This window comes from Molothrus aeneus, chromosome 1 (assembly GCF_037042795.1).
Source record: "Molothrus aeneus isolate 106 chromosome 1, BPBGC_Maene_1.0, whole genome shotgun sequence".
Taxonomy (NCBI): domain Eukaryota; kingdom Metazoa; phylum Chordata; class Aves; order Passeriformes; family Icteridae; genus Molothrus; species Molothrus aeneus.
In genome coordinates, this window is record NC_089646.1 from 151,037,800 (window position 1) to 151,056,961 (window position 19,162).

At 44.8% G+C, this 19,162-nt stretch overlaps 1 protein-coding gene across 4 annotated transcripts in view; it reads right to left on the reverse strand.

Annotated features, from left to right (window-relative positions):
* Positions 1-18,885, reverse strand: part of TSNARE1 (t-SNARE domain containing 1) — a 460,905-nt gene extending 442,020 nt beyond the window's left edge. For 2 of the 4 annotated variants that reach the window (XM_066566893.1, XM_066566868.1), the window contains exons 1-2: positions 18,837-18,885; positions 3,350-3,443 (exon numbers count right to left, since the gene is read on the reverse strand). The gene's annotated coding sequence lies outside the window, so the exon portion shown is untranslated. Of the gene's footprint in view, positions 1-3,344; positions 3,444-18,836 lie in introns of all 4 variants that reach the window. The other 2 variants (XM_066566875.1, XM_066566884.1) reach the window with 2 other exon arrangements.
* Between the last annotated feature and the right edge of the window lie 277 nt (positions 18,886-19,162).

Sequence of the window (19,162 nt, forward strand, 5' to 3'; positions counted from 1 at the left end):
CTGCTCCCCCAGTTACCAATGGGGAGCGGGGGAAAAGGGAGAGAGATCACCCCACCAAAAAAACTCAAGATCTACTTTACTCTCCCTCAAAATGTCCTTTATCATGTCTGCACAGGGCAAGGGAAGAACTGTTCCCATCAAAACCCCATCATCATAGCTTCTAAGGAAGTAATATTTTATACTGAGGGTGGAGAAACATTGGCACAGGGTGGCCAGAGAAGCTGTGGATGCCCCATCCCTGGAAGTGTTCAAGGCCAGGATGGGGCTTGGAGCAACCTGGGATAGTGGGAGCTGTCTCTGCCCATGGCAGAGAGGTTGGAACTGGATGATCTTTAATGTCCTTTCCAACCCAAACTATTCTGTTATTCTGTGACCCTATCTGGCCCCAGAGACTTGTAATGGCCTAAGTGGCACAGCAGGTCACTGACCATTTCCCCTTGGATTGTGGGGGCTTCATTCTGCTCCCTGTCCCTCCAGCTGTGGGACTCATCCCACCATGTTTCTCTCATGGCAGTTTTGCCATATTTTTCCAGCTGCAGAGGGGCTTCCAGCTGCCCCTGTTCGTTGCCCATGCTGTGGTGCAACTTCAGCTGGGCTACTGTTCCCACACCTCTTTTTGGGAAAGGAGCCCTAATTCCTACAGAGCCATTTTCATGGTTTTGAACACATCAATAACCCTGCTGCCTTTGCTGCTGCAGGGATCTCCATCCCCTGCCTCCACTGAGACAGCAGAGCAAAGGGCCTCACTCACACAGCACCCCATGATAACAAAACCCAAAAATCTGCGGGTGACACCAGGCTCAGGGCCGGGTATTGATCTACTGGATCTTCCTGGTTCTTCCTCATCATTCCCTACAACTGGAAGGGTAGAGGAGAACACTACGTGTGTTTCTGATCCCTTAACCAGTCAACCTCACAACAAAACATAAAAGAACTGAGAGGAGAGAGAAATCACTGCTCTACACAATTGAAACACGAGAAGAACAACTTGCAATAATAAAATAAATCTAAAAAATAAGCCCACACAAAAAAGAAAAACGAATAACCAAGAAATGAAAACAAAAGCTAAGAGGTGAATAATTCATTCAGGCAATGTGCAGTGCACCTATTCTACCTGAATTGTTTACATGGAAAGTTCATGGTTTAATCAGAACTGCCGGAACAAGAAAAACCAGAGTCATAAGTACAACATTTATCTTGAGTAAACGAAATCGGTCTCTGGGTAAGGCATTTTCATTTAAAACAGAAAAAAAAAAAAAAATAGGTTGCAGTTTGTGGCGTGACCAGCAAGGGGAGTCGGTGCCCAGAGCTTTGAGGGAACCACGCAGATGCAGTTTTGGGTGGAGAAAACTCAAATAAACAATTCTGAGGTAGTGACATTGATAAAACATTGAAGACTGCCAGAGGATGCTGGAAGATGATGGACAGAGAGCAGAAAACCCACTAACCTGGAAAAGAGAGAGGGCTTGAGAGATACTAGAGTAGAAAAATAATCATGTTTTGCTTGGAAATCAGACTTTCTGTCCCTGCTAGACTTACTGGAGAGCATAGACTTAATGAAGAGCTCTTAGAGGGAAAAATTCCACGTTCCACCCCCATTCCACACCTTCAAAGAACCTGCCTTTGTCCAAGTCCAAGAAAGGAAGGAGTCGAACCCCCATATGTTGGTTTCAAGCCAACTGCATAGACCACGTATGCTTCTTTCTCATAAAGAGATGTTACGTTAGTAAAATAATTACATGGGCTTGTCAAGACTAAATTGCAGGTGAAAACCCAGCACATCTCCACCCAAACATGGCCAACCACTCACAATTTAACTTCCAAGACGCCTCCTCACCTATTATAGAAGAAATGAAATCAAGCCAGGATGGATCTTAGGATAGGAAAACAAGGGTTAATCTCAAAATACTTCTGGGTACAATATTCTGACAGTAACATGAAAAGACTTTGGCCAGTTCCTCTGGTGGCCTTGATGAGACATCCAGGAGGGTACCAGATGTCTGGGAGAAGATGTCAGAGAACCAGGGCTAACCAGGCACTTTATCCCTGAGCCCCAGAACCAGAGCAACCCGGGGAAAAAACAAAACTATTAAACACAACTATTAAAAACAACCCTCACAAGGAGTGGGATTTAATAATATTATCCAGCATTTAAAGCAGAATGCCAGCAGTAGGAACTCATTAGGCTCTGTTTGGGGAACAGCAGCAAAATCACTGCTGCAGCTCCAGCCATGCTGGGCTTGTCAACAGAAACGGGGCCACCCTGGGCTCCGGGGCCACCGGGAGGGGCACTCAGAGCTTTCCTTCCTCTGCCCCGTTAATCTCATTAACCTCGAATTTACTCTGTTGTTGGTAATTACTCAGAACGTTAATAGGCACATATTTATGCATATTATTTACTGAATGTTACAAAATCTCTTCAGCTCTGCGTTTGAATTGGGGCTGGAACAAGCCAAGGCTCCAAGTGCTATGAAAAACAGGAGTAGAGAAATGATAAATACTTTTTAAAATTTAAAAACATTTTTTAATTTCTTAAAAATTTAAAAAAAGCAACCTTTTTAGGAGTTGTTTCAAATTTCTTCAGTATCTTAAGTTTCTCTGTGCAAGATAACCAAAGAATTCAGATAACTATATCCATTTTAGATATATCAGAATCATTTTAGATATATCATTTTAGATATATCAGAATCCATCCATTTTACTAATTCTGTTATAACATCCTAACAAGGAAAAAGAGACACTAAACCAAAAATACCCAAGAAAATACATATTTCCTCCTATTAAGCTGGAGCCCATGAAACAACCATTCCAGCCATGATACAAATTACTGTTAACGATATTCCAGGTGGGAAAACCAGATTGCAGTTTAAGAAAACTGTAATTGCTGTTAAAGAACTCCATAGGTTTTACAGACACAGTCTGCTGCACCTTGAAAAATGGAACTTTCACTGACCATCTGTTCCTAGCAGAGAACACCCAGCAACTCTGGCTTTGGCCAGAAAGCCCAACTCCAAGTCAACATACCATGAGCAGGGGGACATCCCAGAGCTCAATGTACAGCCAAGATCAGATGTCAGGGGGAGAATCTGGATGGAGATCGCCCAGTGGTAACCAGTTAAAACAAAGAAACTACTACTGCAAGAGCAGAAAATGTGATCCAGAGGGGAACATTTGCAAGAGCAAAGCCCACAGCATTCCTAGCACACCCCAGCTCCACAGCCTCCTCCACAACATGCAGTATCACCTCCAATGAGCTGAAAGGATATGGAGAAAACCAACCAAAATCAAAGAAAAAAAAAATGAAATGAGAAGGATTATCAAGGAAAGAAAGCAGCAAAAATTACCTCACCCACAATTTTAGTCTGCTGTGCTGTGGAGCCACTTGTTGGGAACTTGGCAGCAATAACCCAATGGACCCAAGGCCCAGCTCAGCAGTATAGTTCCTGTTTAGATAAAAGGGAAAATAAAAAGAAAATCAGATGTGAAAAGCACAAACAGGCTTTTATCTGCTCTGTTTCCCTCAGCCTGAAGCTCAGGGATTCCCAAGACTGAGGTTTTAGCTGTATCTTTAGCTTCAACTGGGAGTTTTCACACCCTGTGAATTTGTTAAACATATCCATATATTAGGCAAGCTTTGCTTTTGGCCCACACAATGTCTGTTGACAATGGAACACACACAAAAAAAAGGAAACAAAAGAACATTTTTTCCCTTTCATTTCAGGGTGCAAACATTAGGGGATGCCTAGTGAAACACAGCAAATAATTTTCATTTTCTGCAATTTGTGATTTCACATTATTGTCATTTCCCCCCGTTTAGCCATGTCATATTTTATAGTCAGTATTAGCCAGTAAAACTGGTTTTATTATGTTTTTAGTACATTTTTATGCATTTCCTACAAAAAGAAAGCCCGTGCAAATATAGGGATTGCTGAGAGAGAACCACACCACTGAGACAACCAAGTGGACCCAGCACTGGACTTTTAAACATTTTCAGGGATGGTGATTCCATCACTTCCCTCAGCACTCTGTCCAATGCTTGACCAGGCTTGCAGTGAAGAATTTTTTCCTATATCCAATCCAAACCTCCCCTAGTGCAACTTGAGGCCATTTCCCCTCATCAAGAACAGCATCCATAAGGATCCAGAAACTCAGATAACTCTGGAGACTGTAATTTCCCACACACACTTTCACGACTGCTTGTGGGGGTTTTTTTGCCCAAATTTGGAAACTAATGCTCCAGAAGGAATTTAAGATACTTTTAACACAGTTTATTATGCTTTAATAAAAATAAAAGAGAAAAGAAGAAAAAGAAGGTCTTAGGCAACTCAGGTAGAGGCACTTATACACTGGGCAAAGTACAGAAATAAAAATATTACAGAGTTTTTACAGCAATTAATCCTCAAAGAAAGTGTTTTAATGAAAATTCTGATATTTTGGGCTTGCTTTAAGCAAGAGGAGCATCACCACACAGGAGACAGCCTTCCAGACTAACCATGAAAGCCTTCTGATCCCTCCTTATGATGGGATGGTGAAGTAAAATCACATGGGATGACATCAGGGCCAAAGAGAGCAACAAAGGATGCCTAAGGAGCTCCTGCCTTGAGTTTTTCTGCTCTTAGAAAAACCATCCAATTACCCTTTCCTTCTCTTTGATTACACAGTCAACTTCAACACCTTCAAAAGCCAACACCTCCAAAACATGGGGAAAAAATAATGATTAAGAGCCTTTAAGTTAAAGTACAGTACCCAGAACCAGCTTTCAAAGACAGGGTAAATAAGGAAGACCTTTAAATTTAAAGATGTTGCTCAGCAGCACCTTGTCATGCCACATCACACAACACTTCTTCCTTGTTATTTCTCTGGCCAAAGGTCAAAATTCCTCTTCCCAAGTGACAAGCCTTCAGATTAAAAGAGTGGTGAAACTTTTACATCCAACCAATTCAGGAACAATCCACATCTCCATCCTGGAGATTTTCCTACATATGATTTATTGCAATTGAAGGTGGGGAGAAATAAATGACAAAATTTGTCTCAAACTGAGGCAGTCATGCTCCAAATGAAAACAGAATTATTTGTGCAGTACACAGAGTCCAGCACTGAAATCTCAGGATGTTCTTGGATGCTAAGGTAGGAGTTTTTATCACCCTCATGTAGCCTTGGGACAAGCATTTTTAAACTGCCTGTACAAGCAAAAAACCAGTGGTCATTTCAATTTTCCAGAACAAGCTAAGCCATGGCACACCCCATCCTGCCAAGTGGGGATTCAGTTCCTTAAGTGCAGAAACCTGGAGGTGCAATTTCCCAGATATATCATTATGCCCTTCTCCCAGAGCACCCAGGCAGCCCTAGGAGGATGAAACCAATACTGGAATGATCAAACCCACCCCACATTGCACATGAGACTTCTTGCCCATCCATCTTCTCCTTATCCTTCCACCAGTTCCATCCCCCAAATTGATGTTTTCGTCTCCAATTCTATCTTTTTCTGGTGGTTTCTCCTCAGCAGGGCCTCTCCTTTGTGTCCCTTTTGCATTCTCCATACAGGAATGCAAGAGGGACATGATCCTTGGTTGGCATCCACTGGGACAACTCCATTTTAGGGAGGAATTAATGACAACTCTGCCCACCTGCAGGTTTTGGGGGTTTTTTTTTAAGCTATCGTGTATGTAACTCACATGATGTCAGTACAGGAATATCACTCTAAGGCTCTGGAAAGTAAGGGGCGGGTTTTCCTCGTTTCTATGGTTATGAGCAATTTTAATGACCAACCTAAATAAAAAGGCTGGAAGAGAGAGAAAGTAGGAAGGAGTGAGGTGGGCGTTTAATTTTGATTGACAAGACAGAGCAGAACTAGTTAAGATCTGTCAAATGCTTGCTGAGGATCACAAATCCTCAGCACATTCTACGGCAGACAGAATTAGTCTAAATGCACAGCTTTACAAAAATATTTCTTATCTGCTGAGATGAGAGTTCAGAATTCCAGCTGCCCCACAGAAAGCAGCTGGTGTCGTAACTACCAAAGGAACTAAGGTAGGGCCAGAAAAAAAAAATACATGTATATTTTAATTATTTGTATTTGATTTTTAAGTATTAACAGCTACAATGTCTTAATATGTCTTAATTTTTGTCTCTGACCTATATAAATAAAAATGTTTATGCAAGATGACAGCATTCTCAAGATTTTTAACTACTAAGACAACAATTTTAAAGGTATTATCAAAGGCACCACACTGGAATCACATCTGCATCACATGAAACGTTGTATAAATACAGACTATGGAGTTAATTCCTGCAATAAAGACCTTAAAATAGGAGACTGAACGCAGAAGGAATTGAACACAGATTTGATGGGAAATTTCAGGAAACACAATCTGGAAAGACAAAAACACTGGCATAACAGTCAGCTGCGATGTTCCCTGATACATCACCAAAAAACAAGCTTCGGGGAAAATTAAGAACATTCCTGCAAATGAAATAATCCAGAAGGAAGAATAATGGAGAGGTGGAGACATGGAGCATTTCAAACTCGGGAGCAGAGTTCCATCACCTTGGAGGGAAGAATCAATATCTCATCAAGGCACAAGGCAGCATGAGAAGACTAAACCAGCATCTTGTGTTTAAGGCCAGGCAGAAGCAGGATGCACCAAAGGACAGACACAAACAAGATCCAAGATGTGCCTGAACCAAACTCAAAAGATGTTTTTCTTGTTCTCACTTGGCTCTGTTGGGATGCAGGCAGGACACAGTGATCTTCACAGGGCTACACACTCATGAGCTTTGCTATTTTATCAAATGATACAATTTTAAGGAGGGAAAAAGATCAGCAAGAGAGGATAAGGTTACAAAAGAGGGAAGTCAACAGCTCCTGAGATGCCTGCCAATAGGATCTGCACTTAGAGCGTGCAGTTTTGGCAGAGAACATTCTCAAAATCTGATATTTAAAAGTCTCATGGTGTTGGAACACGTAATTAAAGTAAAAGCATACAAGTGAACTAAGATCTGATCAACACAAACTTGTATCAAAGTCAGAATGTGTTCCCACAGAGTCTCAGCCACCTGGCTCTTCCATGCTTCGTTCAAAGTGAGAAAAATTAGCTACCAACTACTTTTATTCCCACTCAAAATCATCCCTCTCCAGCCTCTAAAAGGGATGGATTTGTAAGAATCTTCAAGAATGAAAAGATTTCATAAAACCACCAAAACTCACATGTTGTTTTAATTTACTGCCACTTTTCAATTCTAGAGCAATATATTTGTTGTGATATGAACTTTTCCTTCACCTATCAATGCCCAGGCATTGATGGGTGAAGGAAACAAAGAATAATGAAAACACCTACAATTTCATCCTTGCTCCTCAAGAACTGGAATAAATGAAAGAATTCAAATCTTCCATTGAGAAAAGCCCTGAGGAGAGGAAGGACTTGGGGATATTGGTGGATGGGAAGCTCAACATGACATTATAAATGCAATGTGGCTGCTCCATCCCTGGAAGTGTCAAAAGCCAGGCTGGACAGGGCTTGGAGCAACCTGGTCTACTGGAAGGCATCCCTGCCCACAGCAGAGGGTCAGAACAAAATGATCTTTCAGATCCCTTCCAACTCAAACTGTTCTAACATACTACAAATTTACTGCTGTTTCCTTCCTAGTAGTGCCAACATGAACTCAATAGCCAAGAAAATAAACAAAAAAAACCCCAGCAAAAATAAGGAATTCATCTGTGATCTGATTTCTTACTGCAAGGTTTCCAACAGCCAAGCCATCCACTACCAAGTTGAAGAGAAAAGTCCAAGCAGTGTGGAATCAGCTGGCACAAGCTCATTTTTTCACCAGGTAATGCCTCGAAACCTCCCAAACCAACTCTGCTGCCATCAGAGCCGCCTCTTCCTTGGAGAGCGCCCAGGAACTGCTCGCAAATGAAATCCAACCAAATTTATTGCTTCTGAAAGCCTGGAAATTTCAGTTACAGAGGTGATGTGACATTTTGTTTCACCAATGCTAATCTAATACCTTTTTAAAGGTGCATACGTTTCACCCTGTTGGCTTCCAACACTGAATTACCAGCTCTGCTAAGCTTCAGAATAAATGAGACGAGCATGGCCTCCAGGCAAAATCCCTTTGCTGTAATCTTTATTCAAAACACACCGCTCTGGAGCCTTGCATGCATTGCCAAAAATCGCCTTGAGGTTTGCTCTTAAGATGGCAATTTGCATATCAACATTTTGCTGCAGAGCTTACCCAATGTCCCTGCTATTATTTTAATACTCTGCTGTGGGCGGCCCCCTGAGCAGCTCACAGAAGTGCAGGCTAAAAATATTCCTGCCTTCCCCACCAGCTCCACACATGACCACAGCGAGCGCCGGCTTGGATGCAAAGCCGGCAGTGATGGCATCCACCCGCCTCTCCAGGAGGATGCTCAGGCACCAAGGTGCTCAAAAAAACATGGCAAGAAGGAGAAAAGTAGCTCTGCGTGGATGGAGGAAAAATGCACAGGCGCTGGAAGAGGAAGAGCACAGAAAGAACTGGTTTTACAAGGGCATCGGGAGAGGTTTATTCGCGTGCGAGACATTCTTGGGAAAACACATTAAGAGGTAATAAAGCAGGTGAGGGAGGCACTGCCTGGGATTTGAATTTAAGATGATGCTGAACAGAGGAAGGGGAAAAATTCTCAAGCACAGAAGGGGAGCGATGCCGGGCGGACGCGAGCACAGCCTGATTCATGCCCCAGAAGGGAGATCCCAATCCCGCTGGCAGCACCACGTTGACGACAGCGCATGAAAAAACATGGATTGCAGGTTTTTCTCCTTGCCCTCCTCCCCCTCGCCCAGCAAACCCCAGGCTCAGAGGTTGTAATTATTTCTGGCAAGGTGTAAACAGGTCTGGGAAATGAAACTGAAAACTGGAGCTATTTATGAGATGTCACGCAGGGAATCGGCATCGGAGCCCGGCTACCAAATCAGCAAGTGCAAGGTCACCCTGGTCTGCTCAGAACTTTGCAAAGTGTTCTTTCAGACAGCCAGGCAAAATAACCAGAGGCTCAGTCCGCCCAAGATGGTGAGTTAATGGAAACAGAGGGTGGAGAACCACCTGAGGACATTGCTCCAGCCAATAACAAGGGATTTATCATGATGCTGGTAGGCTTTGAGATGATGTGCATCGAGATGACAACCAACTGCCTCTCTGGGGTGTGGGAGAGGAGCAAGGAGGACATCAACCCATAAGTCTCCTTCAACCAGGTTGTTATAGAGGAAAGCAGCCAAGGGACTCATCTGCCTGGAACTGTTCCAGGCCAGATTGGATGGAGCTTGGTCTAGTGGAAGGTGTCCCTGCACACAGCAGGGGGATTGGAACAAGAGGATCTTGAAGGTCCCTTCCAACCCAAACCCTTCTATGATCTGCATGTAAATGACCAGTGAAGACCACTCATCCCCTTACCCTGCAGGCCACCACTTGCTTCCAAGGACCTGGATTATTGCCCCAATCCAGGAAGAACCACAAATTTTGAAAAGTAATTTCCTTTCTGCTGGTGGAGGAAAGAAGCAAAAACCAAACTGTCCCAGCAGGAGGATCTCACACCCCAATGGGGTGAAGGAGCCAAAAGCATCTCAAACCCACAAAACAGTCACCGAGGAAAATTCAAAAACTCTTTTTGGTCTCACCAGGAAGGAAAGGAAAAGAGATGGTCAAATTCAGGAAGTACAGGCAGAGAGGCAGTAAGTGCCCCTGGGGACAGCAGGATCTCCAGACTATTTTCTGCACACTCTATTCTGTGCTCAAATGCCTCACAAACAGGACTAGGATGCCCAACTCTGTTTCTGAGATTACACTTAAATTATAATTATTTTTTAAATGGAAGGCAAGCACAGTGCAGTAGGAAAAGAACTGGCCAAAGAGAGAAGAGCAAGCCTGAAGATTTCAGAGCCTGTGTGATATCTTTATATATGAAAGGAAACAAAGGTACACCTGAACAATGTGCAAAGAAATAGAAATAAATAAAATAAAAAAGCAGACCTTGGTTTCCATGCACAGGGAAGAGGATCTTGACAACTGACAATTTGCCAGTATTCCCATAAGAGGAAAAAAAAAACCAACCCACCAGAATTCCAGTCAGAATTCCACATGATTGCCCTATGTTTGGGACAAAGGAGACGAAACCAGATGAGTTGTGGATGTCCCATCCCTGGAAGTGTTCAAGGCCAGGCTGGATGGGGTTTGGAGCAACCTGGGATAGTGGGAGATGTCCCTGCCCATGGCAGAGGGTTGGAAGTAGGTCCCTTCCAACCCAAACAATTCTAGGATCCTATGAAACCCACTTGCTTCAGCTCTGAAGATCATCAACAGGAAAATTCCTGTAGTGAGAGTCTCAGTTTGCTTGTTCAAATTCAAAGGTGTCCTGTTTTACTTTCACCACTTGCTAAGATGTCTCAGCACTTGGCTAGGACAGAATCCATTACTTTTTTAGAACACCAACCCATAGCAATGAAACCTCCCCATGGTGCGTGATCAAAACTTAGTAGGGTTTTGTAAAGCACAGAGTTGTTCTCTAAAAGAGAAGTGTCAAAAAGCTTTGGACAGCATTTCTCCGGCTTCCACACCCACATTTTACCACCTACTACCATCTTTGAGCACTTGCTGTTAATGGAAGCTGAAGGTCCTTGACACTGAGAAATTGAACCTCTAACATGCAGTAACCTCAACACAATTTAAGCACCATTATTTTAATTATTTTAGAGTTTTACCATATTTATCATTAATAAAAGTAGATTTAGTAAAATGACTTGATTTTTCACTATCGCTGCAGCTCTGGATTGCTTTAAAACCTGCATGGGATGGTCTGCAAGAGGATGGGGAGGATCAGGATGTTGGACAAACTTTCCTGATCACAGCTATGAGTATTCACCACAGCCTCATCCTGCCCACATCAATCCCACAGCACTTTTGGCAGAGAAGAGACTTAAATTTTAAATTCCTTAAAACAAAGGCCAAAAACAAACCAGAACAAAAAACCAAACAAAACTACATCCAGTATTATTATATATATTTGAGTTCTATATATATAGTCTTATGCACTATATTACAGAAATTAGTTGTTGATTTAATAACATAGGTATATTTGTAAGCTTAATTTTTCATACTTTTTCCCTGAGCATCCACAACCTGCAGCAGAATATTTGATGGGACTGACATCAGGGTCACCCCAGCAGCAAGAGGCCCTCAGGTAAGGGAGCAGCTGGAGATTACCAGGCACACAACAGAAGACATTCAATACACTTGGGGAAGGTAAATCACATCTCAAGCTATGTAACACTATGTCTAAATTTGTATAAATCAGGTATTTAGAAATTAGGAGGTTCTCATGAGGGTCTAGAAAGCGAATCGTGTCACAAGGGACCACAAATCAATTGTTTTTGTGGGGAAAAATACAGTAAAAAGCTGTATTAAGGTTTAGCTCTTGATTCAGTTCACACAAAGGAAAATCGGAAGCCCTGCAGCTTCCAACAAGAATTTCTGTCACATACAAGGTTATATGAAACAAGGTGCTACCCAGCACTTCTGCAGCCTCATCACCCTCCCCCATCTCCAGATGCACAGCAGCATTTTTATCTCCAAAATCAGAAGAACTTGGAGCATGGTGAACATCTCCATGCTGGGATATGGGATGCTGCAAAAGAATTTGCTAATAATTCAGCTCAAACCTAATGGCAATTACCTAAAGTGAGTTGCAACCACTGGTTCCTGTGATCCTGAGCACTTGCCATCCCTGGAGTGTCCACAGCCAGGTTGGATGGAGCTCTGAGCAGCCTGGTCTGATGGAAGGTGTCCCTGCCCATGGCTGGAGCTGGAATGAGATGATCCTGAAGGTCTCTTCCAACCCAAACTGTTCTATGATCCAATGAATCTAAAATTAAAGTGACTATTTCACAACTTGTAGACCCAGTGAGACATCATCCAAATCTTCCCTGAACAGCCCAAGAGGATTTTGTTCCTCTAAGACACCCCAAAAACTGGGGCACGTGAGATGGGAAGGCAGCACCATTGCATGAGGACTGTGGTGACAATCATGAGATGTCACATGTCTGTAAATCATAGAATCACAGAATGGTTTGGGTTGAAAGGGACCTTAAAAATTATCTCATTCCAAACCCCTGTTATGATCAGGGACACTTTCCACTAGACCAGGTTGCTCAGCTTCTTCAGCTTAAAGTCATTCCCTCTTCTCCTCTCACAAAAAATTAGGGAATTTCAAAGCTGGGGAAGAAGGATGAAGAAAAACAGAACTCCTGGCTTTGTATGGGATTTTTTACAAAACAGCAATTAATAGCAAGTTTGGGAGTTCCCTCATACCATATTTGAGTCTCTGGCATCTCATGCAGCCCAGAAATGGGTTAATCCAAAAATCTGGGTTATAACACCTCCAAATCTGCCTGGTTTTTCACATGTAGAAAAACAAAGGAGGCACCTCCCTCCTCCACGCAGAAGCATCACAAAAAGATTCATCAAAAATGGGGAAAAAAAGCAACAGGTTTCAGCAATGAGCATGATCAAAGTCTCTCGTGGAAGAAGAAAATGTTTTATTTTACAGAAATAAGAACTATGGCAACAGTTCTGGAATAAAATCCTACAGCACGGCTGTCTCCTGCACTCCTTTACTCCATGCACCAGATGATGGAGGAGTCCTACAAGGGGAAAAAAAATACATGGCCAAGTTATTCAAGACCAGAATGACAATAAATGTATGCAGAGAGGTGAAGGAGGACTAATAAAGTCTTCAATAACCTCAAAAAATCTTATTTTTGCAATGCCTGGCTTTGCAGCAGGGGGGACAGCAGAGCAAGAACAAAACAAACGCTACACAATGAAGAACATCAAACATTCTGCAGTTATTTTCTGCTTTTATTTAAGAAAGAAATGAGAGAGTGTGAAGAGATCACCTAACCCAACATCAGTATTTACTTCCAAAAAAAGGAATTTTACAAAAAATAAAAATAGTAAGTATAGGTATTGTGGCCAAGTTTGACTTAATTCAAGGAGTAGCTGGAAAATATGTTCCAGATTTTTCTTGCAGCATCCTAGCAGATGAACGGACAAAATCCCTAAATGACCCTTGGGAGAGCTTTTCCCTACGGCTCTGCATCCCATTAAAAAAAACAAAACCAAAAAAAAAAACACCTGCTGATATACCATGTCTTCTTATTTTTGTACCAATCTTCAGGATATATTTAAAAAGCAACTGATTATCAGTGCAATCTTTGCTTTTCTAATGGACACACAAAATGGACATAAAAAAAATAAAAAAGATAATCCATCCTGCCCCTTTTTTTATTTTAGTTAAATGCTATTTTTTCCATCATCAGAAACACTGCAGAGATGTGCCCATGCACTGCAACAAAGAGATGGCACCTGCCTACTGAATTTCCTGACTAGTGACACTTCGAAGAAAAAGAGTTTTAAATAGAAACCTCCCTGCAAGTGTTAAATCAGATTAATTTAACTCTTGCTTTATTTTAATCTTAGATGCCACCATTTGCAAGGCAAGCAGAAAAAAAAATAGGGAGTAAGATTCTTATCTTGACCATATTCTTTGGGAAATACAGTGTATTATTAAAAACCACAAATAGCCTTTCTGACAGCAAAATACAGACACTTCTGGCTGTTTTGCAGTAGGAAAAAAAGCACCAATATTTTATGAAGCTTTCTGTTCACTCAGGATCAAGTGAAGGGCAGAGCTTTCCTCCAGCCTTGAGGTGGCCAGTGCCACTGCCAAAAACACCAAGGCCAGTTTGGGACCACACTTTGGATCTGCACATGGCAAAAAGCGTTCTGAAAAATACAATGCACATTGGAAGGTTGGTGATGCTGCTGAGGAAGAAGTTTTGCAGCATTTCCCTCACAAACACCATCATGGAGGTACACTCTGATTCTCCAGTTGTGAGTTAGGCTCATGCTTAAACAGCTGGATTAAATTTAGACTAAGGGGATCATGTCATATGAAAACACACACATTCTAATGGTCAGGAATCATGGAATGATTTGGGCTGGAAAGGACATTAAAGATCATCCAGTTCCAACCCCCTTGCCATGGGCAGGGACAGCTTCCACTATCCCAGGTTGCTCCATGCCCCTTCCAAACTGGCCTTGAACATATCCAGGGATGGGGCAGCCACAGCTTCTCTGGAAAACCTGTGCCAGTGCCTCCCCACCTTCACAATAAGGAATATCTTTCTAATATTGAATGTAAACCTGCTCTCTGTCAGTGGGAAGCCATTTTCCCCTGTTGTATCACTCTAGGCCCTTGTCCAAAGTCCCTCTCCAGCTCTCTTGGAGCCCTTTTAGGGACTTTAAGGGACTTTATACCCTCCCTGGAGCCTTCTCTTCTCCAGGCTGAACACCCCAGCTCTCCCAGCCCAGCTCCAGAGCAGAGGGGCTCCATCCCTCTGAACCCCTTGGTGGCCTCCTCTGGACTTGCTCCAACAGCTCCATGTCCTTCCTGTGCTCTGCAGGTGGGGTCTCACCTGAGAGGGGCAGAACAACCCCCTCAGCTGCTGCCCATCCTGCTTTGGATGCAGCCCAGGACACGCTCGGGTTTTCGAGCTCCACATGCAGTGGCTGGGTCCTGTCCAGCCTCTCATCCACCAGCACCCCCAAGTCCTTTTCCACAGAAGTGCCTTCAATCTGTTCATCCCCCAGCCCAGATACCAGAGGTAGAAACACAAGACCAACCATGCCCTGAGTGCAAAGATTCAGTCATCTACCCATCCATCCATCCATCCATCCATCCATCCATCCATCCATCCATCCATCCATCCATCCATCCATCCATCCATCCATCCTTCCTCCCTCACTGGGACCAAACCTGGACACACAGGTCCTTTCCAGCGCAATCAGCCTTTGCCCTGACAATGACAACTCCAACCCTAAATAAAACAAAGGCTCCTCCTGCCCACTTAAAACCCTCAGGTCTCACCAATTTCCAGCCCTCTCAAGCACCAGCAACACTTGGAAGGTCCATAAAAACCCAAGTGAGAGTCACCCAGCTCATCCCACTGCCCAAAGCAGGTGAACTGTAGGCAGTAGGATAATAAAGATGGGAAAAGTAAATTACAAGTTTTTAACAGTTCATCCCACTTTCATCGAGCAGAATGTGTTTATGGTACAGGCAGGGAATCGAAAGTGTTATTTTTATCTTGATATTATTTGCCCTTTCACACTTGGTATTTAAATATTCCTGAAATCCTAGAAGAACCAACAATTCAAAATATCATTTGAAATACATATACATATATATATATAAGGAAAGGGAAGCACAGACTCATTCATTTTCAGCTTCCCTCTTTTATTTTTCTTTTCAATTACATTTTAAGTGCTGTAATATCAATGTGCAAATTTATCAAGACACCGAGTATTTATTTTTCCTCCACTCCTGGTAAAGATTCTCCAGACCCAGAGCAGGAAGGGAAACCTGGTCACACCAGAGGGTTGTGTGATGAGGAGTAAATGATAAGAGGTTTTAAATATTTTGAATAAATAAATAAATAAATAAATAAACAAATAAATCAAGAGAGCTGTGAGAAAATGAATGAGGCTGCTTGCACAAGAGAGGATGGGAATAAAATATTGTAATATTGAAATCCCTGTTCTATCAGTCTCTTTGGCCAACTAAACTCAACCAGTCTCAACTAAATAATTTACAGAATCACAAAACACTTTGGGTTGGAAGGGACCTTTAGGTTCAGCCAGTTCCACCCCCTGCCATGGGCAGGGACACCTTCCACTATCCCAGGTTGCTCCAAGTCTCATCCAACCCAGCCTTGAATATTTTCAGGGACTGGGCATCCACAGCTTCTATGAGCAGCCTGGTTCATTGCCTCACCACCCTGTAACTCTTGCTTTAGACACAATAACAGGCGGAAACAGGGATGGAATCTGAATCAGAAGATCAAGCAGGACACATGGCTGCACTGATCAGCCTCCCCCACATCCATCAAAGCTGCATTAAAGGCCAAGCTAATTTTTAGTTGCATTAATAAACAAAAGCAAACTATTAAGGTGGGAGGCCTTGGAAAGCACAAGAAGGATGATTTGTTGCATGGATGACCACTGGAAAGTGGGAATCAGCACATTTAACACCCTAGAAAAAGTCCAGAAACCAGACTGAGGATGAGAGGGAAAAGGATGTTGCAGCTGGCAAAGATGGCAGAGCAGGAGGGCAGCAAGGGGTCAGACAGCAATGCCCTGACACATCAGAGATTTAAAAACCTGAATTTGCATCAACACAAAGAAGAGAGATTTTCCAGAAGGGCATGGGGTGATAGGAGAAGGGGGAATATCACTGAGCTAAATGAGGGTAGATTTTGATTGGATTTTAGGAAGAAATTCATAACTGCCAGAGTGGGGAGGCCCTGGCAGAGACTGCCCAGAGAAGCTGTGGCTGCCCCATCCCTGGAAGTGCCCAAGGCCAGGTTGGATGGGGTTTGGAGCAACTTGGGACAGAGGAAGGTGTCCTTGCCCATGGCAGGGGGGTGGAACTGGATGGTGTTTAAGGTCCCTTCCAACCCAACCCATTCCATGATTAACACTCCAGACAACTCTACTCAGAGCTCAGCCTGGAGATGAGATGGAAAAGGGCATCACAGCTGGAGCAGACAGAAGAGCAGGAGAGCGTCAAGGGGTCAGACAGCATCTGGGCTGAGCCAGTGGTGATTTAAAGACCAGAAACACCTGGACAGGGACACCTGGACCACAGCAAAGCCCAGCAGGGCAGGACTGAGCACTGTATGTCCACAGCCCCACTGGAAAGGGAAAAAAACAGCCTGGATAAAGGGATAAATGCTTAATAAAGCATAAACCTTATTGCTAACAAAAAAAAAAAAAAAGGTGGGGGTAAACCCTCATATTTTAATCAATCCTTCCCACTCCACACACAGAGCTAGTAAAAATTTAGGATTCAGTCTGCTGAATCCTAAATCCTCTGTGCAGAATAAAGCACAAAGCAAAACTTGGAGCGGCCACCCCACGCAAGGGTTTGCAAACAAACATCTCCTTGTTCCTGCAGCACTCCCAGACACAAGGATGCACCTCAAGCTCCAAAATGTCACAGACAACTTCAAATGCTAACAAGAAGAGGGTTCTGCAGGGCATATTCAGCGTGCTGGTGGCAGAATGAAACGTGCTTTTAGCTCTCCAAACCCTCTGCTTTTTGATATGCACACAAAGACACCGAGCACTTCCATGGGAACACGAGGTTTCCCCAGCAAAGTCCACTCCAGCGCCAGATGCCGGAGGTTAATTGTACCCCACAGCTCAGGGGAGCTTTTATTAAAAGCTTCAAACCACAAACACTTTTCCAAGTACAAAAGCAACCAAAAAAAAAAGTTTCTACAGTCAGTTGAGGGCCACCGCAGAAAGCGGCGCTTTGTACATTTAAAAGTGGTTTTATTTCCTCTCCTTGTACTTCCAAAGCCATCCCACTGCCTCAAGCTCCTGAATTAGCCTGGAAGGAGGAAAAAGTGATAAATAAAAAACATCATGCCCTCTGTGAGGTTAAAATTGAGCAAAAACCTGGCGGGTAACAAGCCAGGAGCAGTTCCCAACATTGTCACTGTGTTGGAAATTGATAAATCAGGGTTTCTTCCTGAGCAGCTGTGGGACAGTGGCAAACTGGGTGCAGGGACATCCCATCCTCACCCAGTCACTGGTGACAAGGGACACAGGTGTGGTTCACAGCACCCTCACAAGTGTCCCTCCCTGCTCACAGCCCTGTCCCCAAATCACTCATTACACACAAAAAACGCTGTGCAACAGCAGCCACAGTCCCCAGTTTCCACCCACAGCTTGTGCCAGTCCAGCTCTTTCCCCATGTTACACACTGCCCCTGTACCAGGGCACTCCTGTCCCCATGTCACATCCCTCTGTGCCATCCCCATCCCCATGTCACACACCCCCCCAGCTTGTGCCAGCCCAGCTCTGTCCCCCTGTCACACATTGCCCCCTGTGCCAGGGCACTCCTGTCCCCATGTCACACCCTTCTGTGCCATCCTCATCCCCATGTCACACACCCCTCCAGCTTGTGCCAGCCCAGCTCTGTCCCCCGTCACATATTGCCCCCTGTGCCAGGGCACTCCTGTCCCCATGTCACATCGACCTGTGCTAGCCCTGTCCCCATGTCACATGGACACCCCAAACTATGCCAGGCCAGCCCTGTCACCATGTCACGCACCCCCTGTGCCAGGCCAGCCCTGTCCCCATGTCACACACATCCCCCCTGTGCCAGCCCAGTTCCCAAGCCACACAAACACACACACACACCTGTGCCCGTGCCGCACACACCCAGGCCAGCCTGTCCCCATGTCACACACATACCCCCTGTGCCATGTCCTGTCCCCATGTCACACACATACCCCCTGTGCCATGCCCTGTCCCCATGTCACACACACCCTGTGCCATGCCCTGTCCCCATGTCACCATGTGACACACCCCCTATGCCAGGTCAGCCCTCCCCCCAAGTGACACACACCTGTGCCCGTGCCGCACACACCCAGGCCAGCCTGTCCCCATGTCACACACCCGCAAACTGCCAGCCCGGCCCCATCCCCATGTACACACCCGCCCCACCCAACCTGTGCCAGGCCAGCGCTGTCCTTATGTCGCACGCCCACACACAGCGCCAGGCCATGCCTGTCCGCATGTCACACACATACACCTGTCCCCGTATCACACAAGCCCCCAATGCCAGCCCAGCCCGGTTCCCGTTCACACAGCCCCAGTGTCACCGCTGTCCCACGTTCCCAGCCCGTGTCACCCCCCCTGTCCCCTCAGCGGCACCGCCGCGCGCCCCTCACCTGCCGCCGCGCGCCCGTCACCGCCGGCACCCAAACATCACGTGACCGCCTCGGCCCCGCCTACCGCGACCACGTGTCACTCCCTCCCCCCCATAGTTGTAGTCCACATCCCGCTGGTGCTGTCGGCCGCGCTGCACTCTTTGGACTACGACTCCCAGAGTATATTGCGACGCGGCGCTCCGTCCCATTCACCCGGCAACCAATCGGCGGAGGGGACGGCCGGAGGGGCCCCGCCCACCTCTGAGCACCTCCCTCTTCAGGGCGCGGCCCGGAGCCGCCCCTCAGTAGCCGCTCCCCGGCTGCCGCCGCTCCAGGGGATGTTCCCT